Below are 6,758 nucleotides of genomic sequence, written 5' to 3'. Positions count from 1 at the left end.
CATAAAGAGCACTCCACTGGGGACACCCACCTCCTCCAGATGACAAGATGTTGCGCCAGTGCATGTAACAGCTCAACAACTCTTTTGTTGTAAACAAAATTAAACAGTTAAATCAAGTGCCCCCTGATCTGGGGACACTCCAAACACTTTTCAAGTGCCCTTTTTTTTGTGGGTTTTTTTTTTCGGCACTAAAAACACAAATTTTACAAGTGCCCCCTGGCTAAATGGTGGGGGAGTCTACAGCACCTGGTATTCCCAGTCAGTCTCTCTTCCAAGTACTAAGCAGGCCTTAATCTGCTTTGTATCTGAGATCAGACAAGATCAGGCTTTTTCAGACTAGTATGGCCATAGGTCAACAGCTCTACAAACCTGTGAGTATACTCATTGTAAACGCGTGGACTGATTTCAGACTCCGAGCATAAAACTGGCAGCAAAAGGGTGGACCAGTGGAATCAGTGGGGACCGGTTCCATTTTTTGGATTACCTCTCATAGCATGAGTCAGCCAGCTGCCAACATGAATTCAGCTTACAATGGTAGCTGAGTGATTAGGGGACAAGAAATTGAGGGCTGCCGTGAGTTCTCATGGTTGCGCAGTATTTTCAAGGGGAAGTGTCTTTTTAGTGGCCAAAGCAGGGGAATAGATGCTGGTGGAGCAATTTTGTGAGAGTAGAAAGGTCCTCTTCCCCTTGGAGGGTTGGTGGATTCCGAGGCAAGTGGATGAACAGGCATGGCGAGAGATGGCACAGTATGTTAATGCAAGCAATATTTGCAACAGGATCTAGCTACTGTGCAAAAAGAAATTTAATGAGCTCACCAGGATTTCCAAAGTAACATCTCTTTTTTTTTTCCTGATTAGTCCTGCATGACCCTACCTTCACCTCTGTACAATCAATCACTTCCTTCTCTGCTTCCCATGGTTATCCAGAAGTCAGTAGGAAAGACTTCATAACATTTCCTTTCTGCTTTCACTCACGCCATAAAAAGCTATTACTTCCCTGTTGCCCAAACTTGCTGCTTCTTCATGCTGACTATGATAAGTTGATTTGTATATAGCAAGGGCATGAATGCTCTTGACCATGTCACATATCTGTCTATCTCTTCTTGCAGGACAAGCTTTTCCATACCAGGAAAGGGGATCGTTCTGTCAGTCTGCAGACAGGGATGTTAATACTAGAGCCATGCAGGCTTTAAGCTCAGCCATATCCTCCACCTTGGACAGGCTGGAGGATTGAATACAGAGGGACTTCACTTGATTCAGTTATCTCCTTAAACTGCTCACCTGCAGATTAGTGGGAATGTTGAGGTGTAGCCCAGGAATAGGGGTAGTCTGTCCCAAGGCCCGATGTCTTAAATAGTAGTTGTTGCAACCTGCAGATGGGCCCTCTCAGGACTCAGCTTCCAAAGGTTGCCAACTGCCGACATCTCAAGAACCCTTGATTGAGCCTCCCATGGCGGTTGTTATATGTGCAGACTATAGATATACTCTCTGTGTAATTGCATAATTGCATAAGATGGAGACATTTTACCTGATGTACTATCAATAAGGCTTACACTGTGTATACACTATGCTGGCACCACGAGAGGATGCAACTGGTGGAGACCGGGGTTTCCTGCCCCTGTGGCAGAGGCTGTCCACCAGAGGGCACTGCGGTGGGAGACCTGAGGGTCACCTGCATAGGTTGCAGGGCCCAGTATAAAAGGCTGCTCACCATGCTTGTGCCTTCCTCTGGAGTTACGAATAAAGGGCCAAGGTCACTGCAGTTTGAGTACAACACATTGCCTTGTGGAGTCATTCATAAGTGCATTACAGACATATCAGGGGTAGCATCTTGTGGAACCATTAATGTGTGTAAAAGAGCGCTTCAGTGGAAGACAAATGTATTACAGGCTAAGGAAAAGTCGGCAAGCCTTTCTGAATGCGAGTAAACCCATTATGCTATTTGCAGGATTTGAATACATTGTTTCTTTACTGACGACCTTGGGAAGGTGATGTGACTTTACTAACTATTTTTGAGTTGGGCAGATGCTGTTCCTTTTAGTATGGAAGGATTGGGGCAGATGTTTGAAAGGACTGTTAATGCATGATGGCAAGAAAGGGCTGATTCTAACTTCTGGCAGGAGTTACGCAGGCTGGGCTGAGGCAGACAGCAAGCCGTGCGGCCCTCTGCAGCATAAGGCCCGATAAAGGTTAAATCCTCAACTGCATAGCATGGAAGCAGGAAGCACTAGCTGGCCGGAGGGTAGGCTCGGGATTTCAGGCGGCAGGATGGTGTTATAAAAACATAAAATGTTGGAAATCTCAGCAGCTTAGGCAACATCTGTGGAGAAAGCTGAAACATTAACTCTGTTTTTCTCTCCATAGAAACAAAAATAAAATAAAATCCACATTTCTTTCTGGGCCTTGTCTGGCTGTAACTCCAATGCATCTAGAATAATCACAGCACTTACCTCCCAGAAAATGACAGCAATTAAACATTCTCTGACCTCAGTTTCCTTGGCAACCATGATACTTTGCCCCTTAAAGCACAAAATTTCAATTTGCCTTTTTAATTATTTTAATTTTCCAGTTAAAGAGATTCAATTAAAGTATAACGACATCAATGAAATAGTCACACAGTTCAGTATGCTGTAATAAGCTGAAATATAGTTTAGAGTTTTTGTTCTGACAACAAATTACAAGAAGACATTAATAAACTTGCAGAATGGGCATATAATTGGCAAATGAATTTCAGCGCAGATAAGTGTGAGGTATTACATTTTAGTAAGAAAAATAAGGAGATCACATATTACTTGAAAAATGACCTGAATGGGGTAGTGATGCAAAGGGACCTGGGAGTAAAATACACAAATCACTAAACGTTATCATCATCATCATCATCATAGACAGTCCCTCGAATTCGAGGAAGACTTGCTTCCACTCTAAAACTGAGTTCTCAGATGACTGAACAGTCCAATATGGGAATTACAGTCTCTGTCACAGGTGGGACAGACAGTTGTTGAAGGAAAGGGTAGGTGGGAAGTCTGGTTTGCTGCCTGCTCCTTCCGCTGTTTGTGCTTGTTTTCTGCATGCTCTCGGCGACGAGACTCAAGGTGCTCAACGCTCTCCTGGATGCTTTTCCTCCACTTAGGGCGGTCTTGGGCCAGGGATTCTCAGGTGCCAGTGGGGATGCTGCACTTTATCAAGGAGGTTTTGAGGGTGTCCTTGAAACATTTCCTCTGCCCACCTGGGGCTCACTTACTGTGTAGGAGTTCTGAGTAGAGCGCTTGCTTTGGCAGTCTCGTGTCGGACATGCGGATGATGTGGCCTGCCCAACGGAGCTGGTCGAATGCAGTCAATGCTTCGATGCTGGGGATGTTGGCCTGATCGAGAACACCAAGGGGCCAAAATTGGTCGTCCGCCCATTTCTCGGCGGTATGCCAGTGGTATGTCGTTTAATACCACCGGAGTGTGCGCGATTTTCATCAGTTTTTTCTCGGCGGTATGCCGAACAGAGTGCAGCGGGCGGAGCGGAGTGCAGCAGGCGGTGTGTGGGCGATGAGTCCTTTTCACTCGAGAATCTTCGGGTCCCGAGTTCTGCGCATGCGCATGCTGCTGGGAAGCTCCACCCTCAAGAGACACAGATGCGAATCGGCAGAGACTGCCAGCCTGAGAGCGCTGTGCAGGTAAGTGGGTGGGAGATTGCTTCTTGGATTGCTATTTAAGAACATAAGAACATAAGAAATAGGAACAGGAGTAGTCCATTTGGCCCCTTGAGCCTGCTCCGCCATTCAATAAGATCATGGCTGATCTAATCATGGACTCAGCTCTACTTCCCTGCCCGCTCCCCACAACCCTTTATTCTCTTATCGTTCAAAAATCTGTCCATCTCCGCCTTAAATATATTCAATGATCCAGCTTCCACAGTTCTCTGGGGCAGAGAATTCCATAGATTTACAACCCTCTGAGGAAATAAATTTCTCCTCATCTCAGTTTTAAATGGGCAGCCCCTTATTCTAAGACTATGTCCCCTAGTTTTAGTTTCCCCTATGAATGGAAATATCCTCTCTGCATCCACCTTGTCAAGCCCCCTCATTATCTTATAAGTTTCAATAAGTTCACCTCTCATTCTTCTGAACTCCAATGTGTATAGGCCCAACCTACTCAACCTATCCTCATAAGTCAACCCCCTCATCTCCGCAATTAACCGATTGAACCTTCTCTGAACAGCCTCCAATGCAAGTATATCCTTCCTTAAATACGGAGACCAAAACTGGACGCAGTACTCCAGGTGTGGCCTCACCAATACCCTGTACAGTTGTAGCAGGACTTCTCTGCTTTTATACTCTATCCCCCTTGCAATATAGACCAACATTCCATTTGCCTTCTTGATTACTTGCTGTACCTGCATACCAACTTCTTGTATTTCATGCACAAGGACCCCCAGGTCTCTTTGTACTGCAGCACTTTGCAATTTTTCTCCATTTAAATTATAATTTCTATTATTTCTGCCAAAGTGGATAACCTCATATTTTCCCACATTATACTCCATCTGACAATTTTTTTCCCATTCACTCAGCCTGTCTATATCCCTTTGCATATTTTTGTGTCCTCTTCACAATTTGCTTTCCCATCCATCTTTGTTTCATCAGCAAACTTGGCTATGTTACACTCGGTCCCTTCATCCAAGTCATTAATATAGATTGTAAATAGTTGAGGACCCAGCAACAATCCCTGCGGCACCCCACTAGTCACTGTTTGCCAACCGGAAAATGACCCATTTATCCCGACTCTCTGTTTTCTGTTCGTTAACCAATCCTCTATCCATGCTAATATAGTATCCCCAACCCCGTGAACTTTTATCTTGTGCCTCTTATGTGGCACCTTATCGAATGCCTTCTGGAAATCCAAACACAACACATCCACTGATTGCCCCTTATCCACCCTGCTCGTTACTTCCTCAAAGAACTCCAGCAAATTTGTCAAACATGATTTCCCTTTTATAAAACCATGCTGACACTGCTTGATTAAATCATGCTTTTCCAAATGTCCTGCTACTGCTTCCTTAATAATGGACTCCAGCATTTCCCAACCACAGATGTTAGGCTAACTAGTGTATAGTTTCCTGCTTTTTGTCTGCTCCTTTTTTTAAATAGGGGCGTTACATTTGCAGTTTTCCAATCTGCTGGGACTGTCCCAGAATCCAGGGAATTTTGGTAATTACAACCAATGCATCCACAATCTCTGGGGGAGATCGCTTCTTGGGAGGAAGATTACTTCTTGGGAGGAGATTGCTATTTGTCGGGGAGATCACTACTAGATGGAGAGATCGCTTTGGGGGGTGGGAGAGACGGATGTGGGTGGGGGGTAGTGATGTGACAGCTAAAAATATATTTCACAGGTGAAGATGCATACCTCCGACTGAAGATCGACTTAAAACCATCTTTTGCAGGGCGGTCTGCAGGATCGGCGGTATGTTGGTGGTGTGATCAATTTGGCATTAATAGGCGGTATGTCGGCGGTGTGCACGGTCAGACGGTATGCATACCATCCGGCAGCATGTCATTGATGAATTTCCTGCCGGGCACTATGTGGGCAGTATGTTGTTATTTTTTGATCAATTTTGGAATCTTGGGTGGTATGTCGGGGGTCCGGGGGCGATATGTCCACCAATTTCGGGCCCTAAAAGTTAATAAGGCCATAACAAATGCAAACCAAGTACTAGGATTTATTTCTTGATGGATAGAATTAAAAAGTAAAGAAGTTATACTAAACTTGTATCGAACCTTGCTTAGACCACCTTGGAGTACTGTTTACAATTCTAGTCGCCATATTATAAAAAGGATATAGCAGCACTGGAGAGAGTGCAGATAAAATTTACAACCACTGCGAGATTATACCAATCAGGAAAGGATGAACAGGCTGGGTCTCTTTTCTCTTGAAAAGAGAAGTCTGGGGGGTGACCTAATAGAGGTTTTTAAAAATATGAAAGGTTTTTTAATAGAGTAGACAAAGAGAGTGTTTTACCACGTGGTGAAAAACAAATCAAGAGACCATCAATATAAGAAAGTCACCAAGAAATCAAATAGGGAATACAGAAGAAACTTTTTTTACCCAGAGAGTGGTGAGAATGTGGAACTCACTACCTTTAGGGACTGGATGAGTATAGATGTATTTAAGGGGAGGCTAGATAAGCATATGAAGGCGAAGGAAATAGAGGGTGAGGCTGATAGATTTATATGAGGAAGGATGAGCGGAGGTTGAAGTGGACTGGTTGGGCTGAATGGACTGCTTCTGTGCCATATATTCTATGTAATTCTATGTAGCCATAGATATGAGGAATACACATGTTGGAGTGTATTAAAGGAAAGTCACAGAGGCCCAGAGGAGTTCAGATCAGTGTGAGCAAAATTCAGATGGTTTCACAACATCATTTAAACCTCAAGATATGATATGTTCATCAAATAGATTCCAGCCTATATCATTCTTTAAACTCAAACCTACGAATGGAGGAGAGTAGAAATATCAAAGGCGATTTATGATTTGACACTGCCAGCAGGATTTGGTGCTCACAAGAAGAACATCTTAAGAAAATCACATTGACCCACCCATTAATTTTAACAGATGAAAAATGAAAGGCTGCACCCCCACAACCTCCTGAAATGCAATTCTCACCATCACCACTCCCCATTGAGCACCTCAGGCCACCAAATTACCCTAACTACACTTAGAGCTGCATTTTTAGTTCTGATCATTTCGGGTCAGCGGGGCAGTAAAGTT

At 44.1% G+C, this 6,758-nt stretch overlaps 1 pseudogene; it reads right to left on the bottom strand.

Moving 5' to 3' along the window:
• Window positions 1–234: 234 nt before the first annotated feature.
• LOC139280365 (5S ribosomal RNA) lies at window positions 235–353 on the bottom strand (annotated as a pseudogene).
• Between the last annotated feature and the right edge of the window lie 6,405 nt (window positions 354–6,758).

The sequence above is a fragment of the Pristiophorus japonicus genome, chromosome 14, assembly GCF_044704955.1.
Source record: "Pristiophorus japonicus isolate sPriJap1 chromosome 14, sPriJap1.hap1, whole genome shotgun sequence".
NCBI lineage: Eukaryota > Metazoa > Chordata > Chondrichthyes > Pristiophoridae > Pristiophorus > Pristiophorus japonicus.
This window is presented reverse-complemented; position numbering and strand designations above follow the sequence as displayed.